General features: G+C 41.6%; 1 protein-coding gene across 5 annotated transcripts in view; it reads right to left on the reverse strand.

Moving 5' to 3' along the window:
* The window catches only part of ncoa2 (nuclear receptor coactivator 2), a 73,683-nt gene extending 57,524 nt beyond the window's left edge, over positions 1-16,159 (reverse strand). For 3 of the 5 annotated variants that reach the window (XM_030078807.1, XM_030078808.1, XM_030078809.1), the window contains exon 1: positions 15,809-15,956. The gene's annotated coding sequence lies outside the window, so the exon portion shown is untranslated. Of the gene's footprint in view, positions 1-15,808; positions 15,957-16,090 lie in introns of those variants that run through there. The other 2 variants (XM_030078806.1, XM_030078810.1) reach the window with 2 other exon arrangements.
* Positions 16,160-17,389: the final 1,230 nt, after the last annotated feature.

Consider the following 17,389-nt stretch of genomic DNA (forward strand, 5'->3'; position numbering starts at 1 on the left):
CACCCAAACAACCAAGCTGTGATGAATTAGAGATTTTTAAAACCAGTAGGAAGTGGTCAAACGTGCAGTCTAACTCTTTGATAAAAGCATTTTCCTTTGCATGTACTGTAAACACCTTTCAAATGACACTCTGAGCAAGTATAAAAAACTTATATGGTTTGAATGCTACTGTCAATCTCATCATGTAGAAACACACTTCTCAACTCCACCTTCCTCTTTTTGTCTGCCCAGGCACCCCACCCCCAGCCCCTTTCCTTCATGGCTCTTAGTTCTCATCCTCTGGAGGAATTTCCTCGGAGCATTAGTGCTCTGTCACATGTTCAATCTCAGCCCTGCCCCCCTGGTTGATGTGGGCACTAAGTGACTGACAGAATAGGGTGGAAAATGATACAGTACCGATTCACAGCACTAATCAAATTTTTAAAGTGCCAAAATAGAAGGAAAAAAAAAAACTTCAAAATAATATATTATCACAATGAGATGGGTTGTATCTTTTGTTTGTAAATACATGCTAATTTCTGCAGAGGATCCACTGAATAGAGTGTGTTCCTGTCAAAAAAAAAAATCAAACAGCAGGCACAATTGACAGAGTAAAATTATTGTTTGTCATTTACATTAGATAAATACTCTCATTCAACAAAGAAAAAAAAAAAAACACTGAAGATGACTGTCAGAACTGCAACTGATCACTGCTTGGTGTGTCCCTTAACTCTGGTGTGGTGACCTACTGTCAATTAGATAGCCACATTTAGCTAGACTGCATTGCATTCACATTCACCTAAAGCAAAATCTATGAAGTCATAGATTAGGACCAGCAGCATCATGCCAACATCTTCCGGATATTTGAAAATGACTGGTGCAATCAGTGATGTCACCCAAGCAAGTACAAAGTTATACAGAAATATGCATGCATACACACCTGCATGCAAGTGTGCTAATGTAAGCATGCTGGAGCAGAAAATCTCATCAGGAAAAAAAGGCAGTGTTCCTGTAGTCCTGCAGAGTGTTCTGCCCTTTAAGGGCTATTCTACTTGGCACAGATAAATAAGTGTTGAATAACATATTGTTGTAAACTAAACAAAAACACACACAGCCCTGCCAAGTGTGATACTGAGATTCACTGGCAACAATACAGCTTGAGTTTACCCCAAACCTTGGTGCTGTTAAATCTATGAAGTCACTCGTGAGTTAAGAAGTGAAAACAGGTTAAAAATGCACACTCCTTTCATTTTGATTTATTCCTACCAAATATGCACAGGCAAATAGATGCATGCACACAGATATACACAAACACTCCAACAGCATTGCTCCCACATACCCAAAGCCTGAGACAGGATGACGGGTACAGTTCATTGATCAGTACACCCACAGTCCAGCCATCTGTTGCTATTTAGGGGGAGGTCAAAGATCATCAGGCTAAAAGTTCAAGCTCCTCCTAAACATACAGCCAGCCAATTAAAACGTGGCTCCAGTGAGAGTCATTACGAGTATGCTGTGAAACCTCAAACTCTCCATGATCTCTGTGACAAGCAACTTAATATCTGTTAAACAAAAGTGAAACAAAACCAAGGCCATAAATTGTGGAAGTGCTGTTGACTCTGAGCCACACTTGCACTGCGAACATGACACACTTTCCTTTAAACTTTAAAGCAAAGTGACCTGTCGACACATTTCAACAGTGTGTGTGGTCAGATCCTCTATATAATTCCCTTTCAACAAATTCTTGCCAGGACAACTGGTTTGTCTCCTGTCAGCACTGTTTAGAGGCAATGTGATCAGGGTAGGTGAGCAGGATTGCCTAAAGCCAGAGCTTGGGGGAAGCTGTAATCCGCTACTTTCTCCCTTAGCTGGTGATGGGCTCCTCCCGAGTGAAAGGCTTTGTCACCCAGGCTGGACTAACAGTGCTAACAAGCTGGCTAATCGGCCAAGGATTAGATGGGACAGGGGGCAGATATTTCATGTAGCAGAAATTGACGATAATGGCCAGGTCACAGAGGGGCTAAACACCAATGGATCCCCTGCTGGCCACCTTTCCAATGGCCCCTAATGGCTCTTGGATTCAATAAGAATCAGGGCTGATGTCCGACTTAATGACAATGCCTGGCCTTTTCTACTCTGGACAGGTCACACCAAGGCTTGGCCAACATGCTCCTCCTAACCAATAATCAGTTTTGGTCTACTACAAAGGAGCAATTACACAAGTGAGGAGTTATAAATTGCAGGATTGCCAGCTTTTTCAATATGCGTAAACAGAATGACAGAAATGCCTGCACTTACTGAGTCACAGTCCAGGAAAATGGGTCTGTTGACATTTTATAGGCTAAAAAAGTATGCTTGTAACCGAAGGTTGCCAGTTTAAATCCCTGAACTGGTTGCAACAACTGAGTATGGCAAAGTGAATGAGTCGCAGTCTCCCCTGCCTCAGCAACATCTGCTAGGTTCTGAAAGCAACAAGGCACTTAACCACCTGTCACTCCAGTTGAGCTGCTACATGATCAGAATTTTCAAAATGCAGTTCTACTGGGCAACTCTTGGGTGATACTTAGCTAAGGCCATGTCCACACTAAGCTTGGTATATTGCAAGTCATACATTTATTTGACAGATGTTCTAAGGTCCAACTCTTATGAAAGGTCAGTGAAAGCAGCAGCCTTTTGCATCGTTAGAAGTAAACAAAGCTAGAGGTAGCCTGTCATAGTGATGCTACAGATGCTAGCGATGCTGCAGATGGACACTCCCAATGTATGACTGTGCTGTCACTTTCCCATTTTTGAATTGGACTGTTGCAGGTGAGCAATAGACCATAGGGAGGTGAGTTTTGATGGTTTCTCATAAATAATGTCAGCACTAAGTTTGTGGTTATAGGCCCAGGCTACACCACTGGTTAACTGTCAATTAATAAATATATGTATACATTCAAAAGAGAATTTCTTGCTGTAGAGACGCCAGGTGCTGTGTAGCCATTGTTTTCAGAAAGCTCCAGTTTCCCCATCCATACGAACATGCCAAGCTGATGTTTTCAGATGTACACACCTTGGACATGTTTCTGAAAAGCTTGGCTTTTGTGGGTGGAAAATGGCGGCATAGTGTGGATGAAAGGCTATAACAGAGGAAAAAAAAGATGCCTTTTCAAATTCACCCAGCTTAGTGTATGGCCAAGGCCTATGTGAAACTGAAGGTGCATGTTATGAAAAAAAGATGCATGGTCAGAAGAACTCTTCCTGGGATAAATGAAAGTAAAAAACTATAAAAATGACTTTCCATAAACCTTATTCAACATATATGCCTGATGACATACAACAATGAATAATGAAATCATGTCATTAATAGCAGCCCAGGACTACAACATAAATTACTACTAACAAAACCAGTAAAGTTCATCCTTAAAAGGATTAAACTAACTTGTAACAATGTAGTCAACACAAAACAAACAAAAAAGAATCAGCATTCAGGGTGTCCATCATCATGAACTGTAATACATTCAGGGTTCAATATAGGACTTGAAAAGCAATCAAGCAATCCAACCTCCATGTTTCTATGATGTATGAATTAAAATTGATGAATGATTACATCTTTGCATGTTCAAATAAATAAAATGATGCAGTTCCTTTGCTGCCTGTACTCAAAAATGTTAATTTTTGTGCTCATGTTACACCACAAATATAGTTGTGTCAAACACTGGAGTTGATACAAGAATAAAACTAACCAGGGAAGCACATCCCTTTTGATGTAAATACAAAACAATATCCTGTTGTTTATACAATATTTGTTCTATAGTTAGGCTGGCACAAAATAAAATAAATGACTCAGACCACACCACTATCGATCAAGTCCAAAGTAAAAAATGTAGGGGGTGTCAAGGAGAATCCTACCCTGGAAGAAAATTTTAGCCATTTTAACATGTAATCAAGCACTCAGATGCAGTGATGTAAGAAGGGGCAGGAATTCAGCTCAGCTGACCATCAGCCTGACAGAGAGACACACTGCAGATATTGATTAACATAACTCTGAGCAGTGGGAGCTTTGAAAGGAAAATACAGCTGTTATTCATGGTTATGGCTGAACTTAAAAATCAGATTTAATGCCACAAACTACTAATGGGGCTGCTGAGGATTTGTCATGTCTGAGCTGTGTAGTGTTTTTTTACTGTTTTATGAAAATAATCTAGGCCTCTCTTATACCAGCCATTGCTTTCACACTGGCATGTATAATTTCTACGCTGAAATCACCACAGGGGGGGAAAAATTAGGTTAGCAGCACAGGCACTTTTGACATGTGTAGTTCAACAAAAACCCTTGAAAATCCTACAGCCTCTTGGCAACATCAGTACATGTAGACAGATGCTTGAATAAAAATGCTGTTACTTATTGCACTCTGGCTGCATGCCAGCAGATCAGTGGCCTTCAATGGCCCCTTCTGATGCAGTTGCTTCATCTCTTTATTCAAGCATGTGCCAGGTGCCCTTTTATCTGTTGCTCAAATAGTAGTGACAGCCAGCTCCTTCAGCTGTGACCACAGGGACAGTAAACACAAATGTGTCAGGACTGCAATGAGGCTGATAAGATGTGTTGTAAAAGGTGAGTCATAATGACAAGGCAAAGCAAATGTGTGTGTTTAAGTGGAACTACACAGACATGAAAATCAGGAGTGAGAGCGTCAGCCTGTGAGAGAGGCCGTGAGCAGAAGGAGAGACTTAAGTGTACAGTTATGACTGTTGCGCCATGCCTTTAAGATGATTTGGAGCTCATCTTGTGACCAGTCTGCATGTCTACTGCATGTGTATCCAGATCCCTTTCTGCCTGAGGCTGTCACAGTGAGTAAGGAATTAGTTCCCCTGGGGGCTTGAGGCTGTACAGTGGTAGCACACCCAGGATAAGGAGGTGCCATCTGAGCACTGAGGGGAGGGGAAGAGGGAATCAGCTGACACAACTATGTCACTTTATCAACCAAAGACTGAGACAGTGTGACAAACCAGCACTCTGCCTCACAATGAACAGACACACACACGCGCGCACACACACACACACACAGTGTCTGAAGAATCTGCACAACATTACTTAACCACAGTAGTTCAATTTGGACACAAATTAGGTGGTGGTGGGGGGTGGGGGCTCACGAGAAAGAGGCAGAGGTTCGTAGTGTTTTTCCGCTCTACTGAACCAGTGTTCAAGCAGGGTAATAGTCTGTGGAGCAAGTTTAGGGGGATGATTCTAAACCCCAGCATTACCTGATTAAGAGCGCTGCCTTGCTCTGACAGCAGAACATGTAATTGGAGCAGACAGGCCAGAGAGCAAAGTGAAGTAGCCTCCTCTCTCTCTCTCTGTTATTCTTCCCATTTACACAGTGAAGTCCCCTGCTGAAACACTCTGCGACAGCCAGGTCAGGTAGACCCTCCAGCTACGGCTATTTGACCTTTATTTAGCAAAGTGAGTCAGTGAAAGACAGTAACTGACAGGCACTAAAATGATGTTTCTCATTGTGTAGGGTTTTCAATGAAATAAGCTGTTGATTCACTCCTTATACTTGTTTGAAGAGAAGGCAAAGCTGGATGCCGCTCCAGCTAAACATCTGGAATAAAATGTGATTTATGCATTTTCATTCTACCCTTACTAGCAACAGGTACGGAGAGCCAAAAATTGGTTCATAATTGATAAGGCAGTGTTCAGAAGGAAATCACAATTTGTAGGAGGGGGGCGTACAAGTCTAATTTGCACTTACAAAAGGCTTAAAAGGGGTCACTAAGCACAGCTGACACTCTGCCAGGTCAAACAACACAACAGTCTTTATTTAGTAGACATAACTGAGTCGTCTGATCAGTTTAATAATCAAACTAGTGTCTCTAATAAAGACTAAGTACCCTGTTTGCATCTAAATTCACATGTATACACACAGTCATAAAAATATACTGATGAACAACACAGATGTCAAGAGACAGTTTTCATCGAACTGCAAAAGTGCAGAATCAAAGTCAACTGACTGAATAATAGTAGTGGTGGTGGTGGGGGGCAACTGATAGACAACCGATGTTAATTCAGTTGTCTATTGATAACGAGGCCATGGTGGAGAGACTAACAGTAGGGTGCCTGCTTCTGAGATTGCTTCATTCCTTCATCTCTTCTCATTTCCTTACAATTTACGTTCAAAGAACTCCATCTCCCTTGTGTGCTTTCAAATTAGGCTAGTGTCAGTCAGCATGTGTAGCTGTAGCTGTAGCATTAGTGTAGCATTGTGGTTCTCCCTCTCTCCTGTGATCTCCTCTCCACTGAATGGCTTTGTTTTGTACTCCACTGCCAGATGAGATGGGAGACGGTTTTGTTTTGACAACCCACATCCTCAGGTGCCAAAACCTCAAATCTCTGGAGTATTGGCATGAATGGGAGCATTTTAACATGCAAACACACACGCTGCAAAATGAAACACATGCACACTCACAGACCCATGCACTCAAGAGGGACAAATATAGGAAATTTTGTGTAGTTTTGTCTGTGAAAAAAGAAAAATCAGATTCAACTACATGGCATTTCACTGCTTGAATCGATGAATTACAGAACATAAGTCTAGTTATGGAGAAGTAGTAGGAACAGAATTTTGGGTGCAAAAAAAAAATACTCATGGAAAAAAGTTCTCAAAGAAAAAAAAGCAGAAAAGACACCATCTTTCCAAAACTCCAGAAGGTTAAGCACTAGCACTTTATTCTTGCTGTGTTTGCACTAAGAAACATGGTCCTTAGCTTACCACCCTTGCTAGTTACCATCATTATCCATCTCATTCAGCTAGGTACCCATTTAGTGTGGTGGCAGTGGTGGAGTGTATAATCATGGCATCTCCAGTTCTAAAATGTTCGCAATATGCAGCAGTGCATGGCCATTGTTAACTATATAGTAGAAAAGTGAATGAAGATAATGGTTTCCCTCTCCGCCGTCCCACATGTAACATTTCAAACAAAATTTGGCTCTCACAGTGCCCTGCAGATGACAGATTTGCCAGTGTGGGCAGGAAGGACAGATAGGAGGAAGTGGCCATTGTCATTGGGCCAGTTGCCAGGAAGGAGGGAAAGCCATGACGAGTTCAGAAGAGCAACCATGGAAAACAGGCTAACAAGTCAGCTGGCAGTCTGACACTCCTGTGTTGATTGCACAGAAACATGCAAAAGAAAGATGCAGCCCCATTTGCTTGAAGCAGATGTTCATTACTACCTCCATCATCTTCACAGCCACTCTACTGTGGCTTGTTCTTGTCACAATGATGGAAATTTGGGTATGTTAGTCTTGAGAACATCTAGTCATTCAACCAATCTGATGTAATACAACATGTGAATCAAGCCTTTGTCACATTAGAAAGCATCTTGGCTCAGATGTTGACTTTCCGGCAAAAACAAGCAATGCATAGTGTATTGCCCTATTCTGAACCATTTGACTATTTAATTGAGACAATAATGAGCATGTTTGCATGCACATCAATGATTAAGTCTTTAGTCGTTTAGCCATATTCTGACAAGTAAAACTAACATGTAAATTGCATAAGCAGAGTAACTCTGTTAAAACATTTATATTTCTGTTCAATCTTTCAGTGTATTGAGGGATTTAAACACCTTAGTCTGACTGCATTACTTTTTACCCCCTCAAACAGTGCATGTCAAAAGGTCACTAGATGCATTAATCCGGGTGTTATGTTTACAAAGCAAACAACAGTGCAATATAGCAGAGTCGTGCAAAATATGGTTGTTCTGTCATTTGCTTTAGATAAATTAATTACAAATGATGTAAATTGGGTTATTAAGAAAAATAGGTAATCTGAGGTTTGTATGCATGTAGACGTACTATAAAAAATAAAACCCAAACGAAATGAAATAAATACAGCCTCAAGCAGCAATTCTGGGATTCAAGTCAACAAAGACCATTAGAAGTTGAAAGATTTAACAGCTTAATTACAAATAACTTTCAGGGTATGTTTCAGGTACTTATCCAGATATATCCTGCAAGTTTTGTAATGACTGGACAAACAACTTCTGATTTGGAGTCCAATTTGTGTTACGCCATGCCTATTTTTTTGCCTATATCCTGACAAACAATTTCTGATTTGAGGTCTGATTTGTGTTATGCCAATAACATTTTTAGAATTTACAGTGCCCCATACAGGTAGATTTGAATAAAACTTTCAGGGTACCTTTCAGGTACTAATATGGACATACAGTAGCTTGCAAGTTTTGTGATGATTGGCCAGGCGGTTGTTGACTTTTACCCATTTATGTGCTATGCCACGCTACTTTGACATTCATTAGTCAATATCTTTGAAAACTAAACAAAATATTGACAAGCTTTACGTAACTTTTGATAAGCTAGGTCCAATAATGATCCACAGTTAAGATGTCAAAAATGTGTTTTTCTAAAAATTCACGATGGGGTCATTCCATGTCATTTCAACAAATTTATTGGGTCTCAATAAATTCCGAAATTTTCACCAGTTGTTCCTTATTTATCCAATAGGCACATTGTAAAATTTTAGTTTGCTCGGATGGATACTTTTTGAGATATGGCCAATTTAATGAGGGGGTTACGTGTCGGTTTTGGCGCGACTTACAAGCATCCTTATTTTTCCTCCATTTTCAGGTGTCAATATCTCAAGAACTACACCACATAGGAAACTGAAATTTGGTACGATAATACACCTACACCAACTCTCTCAGAATATACAAAAAGATCTGTCATACATCATAACTGGTAGGCATGTCAACCCCTCATTATTCAGGTTTCGAGGTCGACCATGCTTGGGCCTTCAGAAAACAACTTTGTATATGCCCCAGCTTCTTGATTTTTTCACACGGACTGTTCAAAGCATTAATGGTTGGTCAGATCCCAAATATGGGGCTATTTCACCACTTGCAAATATTGAAATTCCTCAATATTAGACCATTGTAGCTTGCTTCTGTGTCGTATATTCATTTATTGTTTACTATTTGTTCATTATTAACCTAAAATATAATGACCATTGCAATTTTTTGAGACCCAAATGCGTGGGCCATTGTTGAAATGACTTTATAGGTTCTTGAGGCAAATTTGGTTCGTGAGGATTGATTAAAGGCTGTACCACGTTTTGTGTAAATCGGACATACAGCATAGGAGTTATGAATTTTTAAAGTTAAAAAATGTTCACCTTTAATTATAGCACCCACATCAGGCCAATTGGGGTCATATTTATAGGGAGGAATTTGCACACAAGTTCCAATCAATGTGCAAAATTTCATGTTTCTACCATTTACCACCTCACGGGAAATTGCGAAAACATTTCTGAAGAAAAGGAATAAGAAGAAGAAATACAACAACAAACCAGCACAAAAACAACAGGGTTTCAGCCCTACAGGTTTGAATCCCTAATACAGACAAATATGAACCAGTACAACCATTGTGACTAACATATTAATTGGCACTTTGGCATGAGTTCTGCATTACTGTTAGGTCTGGCCACTAATGCAACATTCCCCCTCTGTGTTGATGCTTGGCTTCAGACATATTCCCATCCTGACTCCCTACTTTATCACAATTAAACAACTGCTGTAGCTGAGGAGTGTGTGTTTGATTTAGGCTTAAGGAAGGGTTGGATTCAAACTAACAACCTGAAGAAGCACACTACCAGTCACCTGGCTTTGTCACAAGTTCCAGAGTTTATCTTGACTCTGTGGCTGCAGCTGATAAGTTTGTGTTTGATTCCTGTTGTAATATTTACCTATGCTTTGACCATATGTGGTAGAACGCTGGTCAGTTAAGGAGATTCCCTACCCTGGCTGCTGAAAACAGTAAGAATAAAGCAAGCAAAAACCAACCATGACAGGTCACTGAAGGAACACTGCTGAGTCAGCAAAAGAGAGAGAGGGAGAGAGCGACAGAGAGAGAGAGAAAGAGAGAGTGACGAGAGAGAGAAAGACAGAGAAAGAGAGAGAGAGAGTGAGAGAGTGAGTGTGTGACTGGTATCATGCTGGTCAGAGTTTGACCCTCACTGTGTGTACAGCGTGAAAAGCCTGAAACTGAATCCACACATTCCTCTGGCTTTATGACAAGAGAGCGAGAACCACCGCTGTTCTCCACATGGCGCTCCATACTACCTTCACCCAACTCTGTGGCGAACAAACACTGCTATAAAACAGCATTACCTCCACTTGAGCATACGATTCTAAACTAGATTTCTACCGATTCACACTGCATATTTTTGGACCACCCACCCACTCCAGCAGGCAGCTTGCTCAATCCAAGTTCTCTCTCTCCACCTCCCTCAGTGCCAAGGATTCCACCCTGGGCAGTGGGCACGGTGCCAACCACATGCTAGCACCCTCACTGGGACCCAGCGCCACAAACACACTGTGGCAGAGGGGAAACTAACTGACTGAGAAGTCAATTTCAACATTTCAAAGCATAATCCCATTGCTCATTCACAATTACATCCCACCATATGTATCAATTCAGGATAACAGCATTTCACACCTTTTTAAGCTTTGTGCTTTGATCGTTGGTGGTTTATGTGTTAGAATATTCCTTGTTTCAGCAACACTTTGTAAACTCTGCTTTTAGATACCTGTGTGCTTTAAATAGTATTGCTGTTATTATTACTAGTAATATAACGCCCTCCTGCTTTGTGTTTTCAAATCAGTGACGAGTGTGTAGAGGACATGGAAAGAGGAGCTCCTCTAAAATGAAAATGAGCTGCCTACATGTTTAAAACAGTAACAGGCATTAGAATAACCTACTGTTTTTTGCAGCTCAGCAGTACTGGCCTCACAGCACAAGGGAAAACAGCTGCAAAAGCATTGTCACACAGTCACGTGACCTCTGTAGTCTCCTCTCTTCAAGTTAAACTGGCTGGGGGCACCTTCTTAGCAATGAACAGTAGACAACACAATATCTTATGGCTTAAGGAGATCAATATGCACTTTACTGTGGCTGACCTACGTAAGTAGAGAACCGTGGGCTGTCGAAATCAGGCCTCAAGATCCCTCGAGCACTGGTGTTGATGCCTCCACGAGTACACAGCATGGGGCAACCCTCAGTGATGGTAGCACTCTCCACTTTCAAGAGGTGACCAAATAAAATCATTCTTGATCCTCAAACAACTACTTACATTACTCTGATGTGATCATTCATTTATCCTCTACAGGAAGATTAGAGGGATTCAATGACTTGTTCAAGGATGCTTTAGTGGAGGAGATGTTGTCTAACTCATCTGGGTAAAAGGTGTTCTCTATAGCTACAACTACAAATATCCTAAAAATTGATACTGTGATATTAGTGTTGGTACAATTAATACAACTTGATGCACCACAGTGTTCTTATTCTAATGCAGCCTTAGCCCATATACAGTATTTAAATACTAGAAACACTTCAAGTTGCAGTCATGCTTATGCATGACTGCAACTTGCATGTAATTCAAAATGAGAGTTCAAAATCACACCATTGTATTTGTGGTTACAGAGGGACATTTCTTACAGCTCCTTTCACTTGAAATCATTTTGTTGGAGTGCTTTGTTTTTTACTTGAGCACTACTGGTTGACATAGTACGTGTAATTCTGTTTACTTGTTAGAATGTGTACTGCATATGATTTGTTTTTTCTGCGGCATTGAGTCAAGCATCAAGAACTGTGGACTTCCACCGGTACTGGTGTGGGAAAAAAAAAAAAAAAAAAAAGATTCTGGTATCGTGGCATCCCTAACTACTACACCAACCTGCCACATCATGGCCTGTCCTTCTGGGTGGGCACACAGTGAGTGTTGAAACTGAAGTCCCAGTCAAACAGCAAATGACAAATACTAAAAGAGAAAATAACAGCAGCGTCGTGAGAGTATTTCCATACAGTCCAACACACGCTATACAGTTCCCCTAATCACTATACATCCCTCCTTCTTAATGACAAGCAGCGAATTTGGATAATTGTAGGCTACCATTAACAAGACAGGGCCCACTCGTAACACAGATAGATGAGACCGCTGATTTGGAGTCAGCTATAGAGCACAATGACAGCATGCCTTGAAGCAAGGTGGAAGTAAACACTCCCGACTCCTCCTACTCCTCCTCTTCTGTGTCCGTGCCCTCTCAGCTTTTCGTCAAACCTCTCCGCTGTGCTTCAGACATCTCTCCTTGACTTTGTCCCCTCCTCTCTCCCTCTGCTGTAGAAACCTGGCCATTACCCCACAGCTCATCCCTCACGCCCACCCAGGACCTGTCACACTGCTGTTTCCATGACAACACAAACGCAGAAACAGCAGGGTGAGATCCCCAGCGAGACAAGGCAAATAGATACAAGGGGGAGGGGTTAAATGCTCTGTGCGTCATGTCAAGACTACACTGTGGAGTGCATACAGTGCGTGATGGACAGATAACACAATATAGTCAGATCTGTTACATCTTGACATGACTGGATGCTTCATGGTCTCTTGTGCATTCAGAGTTCTGCCAATTTTGAAGCACAGTCCAAGTCCATCTAACTGTTTGGACTGAAAATTATTCAAAGTCACCGCAAAATTTTAAAGACAGCAAAATGCCAAATATTCTAGTATGCTCAGCAAACTGCCTTCAACCAATCTTGCCAGAGCACTTGTGCTTCAAATGCAAAGCAACAGCACTGTAGTTTCTCCAAATATTTTGTCTTTGGGTGGAATGTGCAGATTTGAGCAAGGACAGTAGCAAGTTGCAACATCCTTATGGAAGCCCAGATTTCCGTCAGCCTCTCGGCACTGAATGTTGTCATTTGACACTGCTTTTGAAAAGCTCCCCTGCAGGAGCACACATTAAAGGGCCTGTGTGAGACACAATGCTATGGTGTTGTTCATGAGCTGGCCATATTAAGCAGTAGAGACATGGATGTCATTTTCCAGCCTGGTTCAAATGAGTCAACCTAATGTTGTTAGTGAAGGGAACTGTGTGGAAACAAGAGTAGCAGTGTGGTTCACTAGTAATTCTGTCACGTTTGAAAATCTTCCTGGGTGTAGTGCGCCATACTTTAAACAAGTGTTTCTTAAAGTGACACAGACAACCCCTACATGACATTTCTATGGCATGGTTATCATCAGCTATATACATTTGAGTTGTATATTTTGCCAACAAGAAATACAACTTACTGTTGGCCCAGCATTAAGAGGCAACAACTAAAGAACAAACATGCAGTGTATGCGAGAGGCAAGAGAACAAGGGTCAAAGTATCATTCAAAGTGACGCAACAAAGCAACCTATCACAGGACAAAGGCCAGTGATTAGATGATGAGGTTTGCCTACAAGTGTACTAGAATATACCATTTTCTTTACAGAAGGAGGAGCCTGAACTGGCCACGGTGAAAAGGAAATAAAAGACAACACCAAAAAATGAGTGTTGTGAAAAGAAAAGAAGGGGACTGAATGAGGGACAAAGTCAGGGCCCGAGTGAAAAGAGTGACAGCGGACAACATAAAGAGTGAGTGAGAGAGCTGCAGAGAGATTGTTTGAGTCATGTGATGAGCTAGGCATTACTTTGTCACACACCTGTTGCTATAGCTGTAGTTTTGCTATGTGTTCAGGCAGAGCTCTACTTCTAGGTGCACAGCCGATGCCAAGTTAGTGTGAGAACCCCCCCAGTCAGTTATCCTTGTATAAACATCCACATACTCTGATACATGCTCACATGAATTCCTGAGCTGTCATGATCCCCAAAACACATTCATTATTTTCTGTTGATTACTCACACTTGTTTTCACATAAAACTATTCAGAATGAGCCAAAATGCAATAACCCTGTTATATGCAGCTTAATAAAGCCTAGTATTAAGCATGCATACAGGAATCAATTCTTTGTAACCGCAAGAGGGCCTCGGCAGGCCTCATTTGCATGCTTCATGTCCTCATCTAACACACACTCACAATTAAAATTAGGTCAGTTAGAGAGGCAATTTCACTTCTTGAGCTGCCCTGCCTTTCAAGGACAGACAGTTTGGTCAGCCATTATGCACAAACATACTGATATTGAGCGAGGTTGAATTCTTATGTTTCACTGCCAAAAAAAAAGGAGTCATAACTTCAGGCACTATCCTTGAAGCTAAAAAGATATTTAGGCTACCAGCGTGAAAGCATTTTTAAATCAATACATGCACACAGGTGAAAAGAACAATTCTATTCCTGTATTCAGACTAATCAAGCTGCAAACACTGGCCTCCGTCATGGTTTTAAGATTATTTTTTGGTAGTTCTGCTTTATTTGATAGTCACAGTAAAGAGAGACAGTAAAGACAGGCGAGAGAGAGAGGGGGTGACATGCAAGCAAAGGGTCCAGGCTGGATTCAAACCCAGTCCGCTGCAGTAAGGACTCAGCCTTGAAATATGCTACCAGGGCCCTTCTCTATGGTGTTTTCAATGAAAGCACGACCCGTACTCCGCACCATTACCTTCTTTAAGCCTCTTGCAAATCTGCATAAGTAGGTCTGACTGATTTACATCATATCTTCATAGAAGCCCTTAAGTTTCAGCCAAACCACAGTTGGCCAACATGTCATGTTAAGGCTCATATTAGTGATGTGACACAAGCACTGTGCACCATCAGGTGGGCAGAGTGATGTAACAGAAACTGCTCAACTGGTTCCACAGCCTGCGTTCCTCCGGCATTAGAGAGAGGAGCGTTGACAATCATTGAAATGGCACAAGCTGTCTGCCTGTATAGTCCTGAATCAGTCAAGCAGGAGAGCCCATAGAAGGAGTGGTGCACTCACTGCAAGCACAACAATGCAGCCCACCAAGTTAAACCTCTCAGCAGCATTCCCCCATTACCCAGATGACATTAATGTCTTTCAGATCCAGAGAGCATCTATTCAATTAAAACTCCAGCCTCTATTTACCTCCACCAAAAGAAAGTCTATTATTAGTGAAACTGAGTCGAGTTGTCAGTATAACAATGAGCTTTCTGAAGATGTTTGGTGGCGACAGCAATGCCAATATAATCAATCATCACAAATCCGACATTGCAAGAACATTTTTCCTCCTATCTTGCAATTTCTTGCTTGCTATCCTAAGGAGCTATGAGCTTTTGATGGGTAGTTAGGGTCGACAGGCAACTTTTGTAAATAGTTTCAACAAATGTTTCCGTCTACTTCTCTAGGCTGAATGTAATCCTAAGAAACAAGGTATATAGTTTCGCTTGGTATCTATTAGTAAGTAGGGGCTCTGGCCAATTCACACTAAGTGAGCTAGACGGTAGAATTTGGGTCGAAAAGAAATGAGAGTTGACCCCACAGCCTTCGTAAATGCACAAAGTGGCATGGTTCATATCAACAGAGCAAACAAGTTTAAAAGCCCGCTCAAACACATGGTGAAAATATTGAGTCAGATTCTGACAACAACGTCCAGACAGACAGACTAGCCAGCAGCTACACAGTTAGCATGCTAACTAACGTTGCTGCCGTACTGGCGAAGTTCGTCCGGTCTGTGGTTATATGCACTGTCACTCGGACACTCAGCACAAAAAAAACAATAATCTCGGAAAGAACTATGCATGCTACATATTACTTTCCTGCAAACGCATATTTAGCCACACTACCAAAATGATAACAGGCAAGAAACATTGCAATAACTAGCTTGCAAGCTCGCTAGCTACGCCGTCTAAGTGAGTTTTCTGCAGAAAACACTATTGACAGGCAGTGAGCTTAGCCGAAAAGCTAACGCTAGCTAATAAGCTAGCGCCGAGGCGAGAGCCACTGCCAGACAGACACACAACCGAGATTGAAGACCTCGCATTAGGTCACGGATTTCACAACAAAAACACCACGTCTCGTCTGTTCCATGAGCAAAAACACGCGTAGCTACTTACGATTTCAAACTTTTTGTTGTATCCTCGCTGTTAAATTCCGTTTATCAGAACCAGCTCTGACCTTCGCGGTAGTGAAACAACATTTCTGCTAGCTAACTGTGCCGCCATGTTACTCCTGCTCTGTGAAAACCAATGCTGAGTGTTTATCTGGCTGGTAGCTGCTATCCTCCCCCACACCACAGCACAGCACAGCACAGCACACCACACCACATCACATCACATCACGGGGCTCCGGGATCAACTCAGTTACCGGGGTCCGTGAGCAACATTGCGGACACTAACCTGTCAGATGGCACGGTGCTCTTGTAGGGTACCTGTGATGGGACTGAATAGCACCGGAGAGCCGATGAGACGTAACGCCTGAGCACATTTAATGTGACAACCAACTTAAACCACCACTGAGCCTTGGATGTCACTAATGTGTGGGGAAAAAAACTGTGTTGCTCTGTGGTGGATAGAGGATGACTAAACCATGACCTCCCGTCCGTGCTCGCTGAGAGGCTTCATTAACAAAATAAATAAATTATAATAAATAAATAAAAATAAAAAGTTGAGAAAAAAAACATATGACTCATGCTGTATATACTATAACTACCATCACTGTTGCAGTAGTTATGATGCACACTGTGAATTTAGATCATAAGGACCTATGTCACCTCATAAAAAGATGAGTAAGCTCTACTTTGGAAATAATAAGGTGTATAAAATGAATTTAGGTAGCTTTTCCATCCATTAAAGTGTCACTTTAATAACATTAATTTTGCACCACTTCAAGTGGGCTAGTAGACTCAGTTAATGATCAGTGGATGAATAAACTTTGCAACAGTAAACCAAATCTGCCAGTATACACAATGCTATCTTGATTGCTTTAGAGAAATAACGACAGTTTGCTGCGAATAGTTACATTCACATTGCCACCAAGCTAATGTTTTACGTTTTCGCAACATTATGACAGATCTGTATGCCCTACTTTTATACACACACACACACACACACACACACACACACACACACACACACACACACACACACACACACACACACACACACACACACACATATGTATGACATGTATGTATGTGTGTGTGTGTGTGTGTGTGTGTGTGTGTGTGTGTAAAGTAATAGGCAGGCGTGTATTTTTTCAATCAAAACTTGTGCCGCAGCGCTGCCTAGTGGCTGAACGCAGAACAGCAATGCAGCGGGTCAGGAATATTCTCATGTAGACAGCCTTGTGAAAGCACTTTCAACCACAGACCAGCATTTGAGTTTTTCACACACACACACACACACACACACACACACACACACACACACACACACACACACACACACACACACACACACACACACACACACACACACACACACACATTTGTCAGTTTTATTATCTGGGTTTTCTGTAAATAACCACCAGGTCTCTACAGTGCCAACTTCATGAATTCAGTGACATCATTTTGCATCTAACTCTTCATTTTGCTTGGGACACCTGGGGGTCACTAGATCCCTATTTGGGACACACTGCACAAACCAAATAATCAGACCTCCTGTTAATCACTGCTACACCATAAATTTATGTGTTGT

Source organism: Myripristis murdjan, chromosome 20 (assembly GCF_902150065.1).
Source record: "Myripristis murdjan chromosome 20, fMyrMur1.1, whole genome shotgun sequence".
Taxonomy (NCBI): Eukaryota; Metazoa; Chordata; class Actinopteri; order Holocentriformes; family Holocentridae; genus Myripristis; species Myripristis murdjan.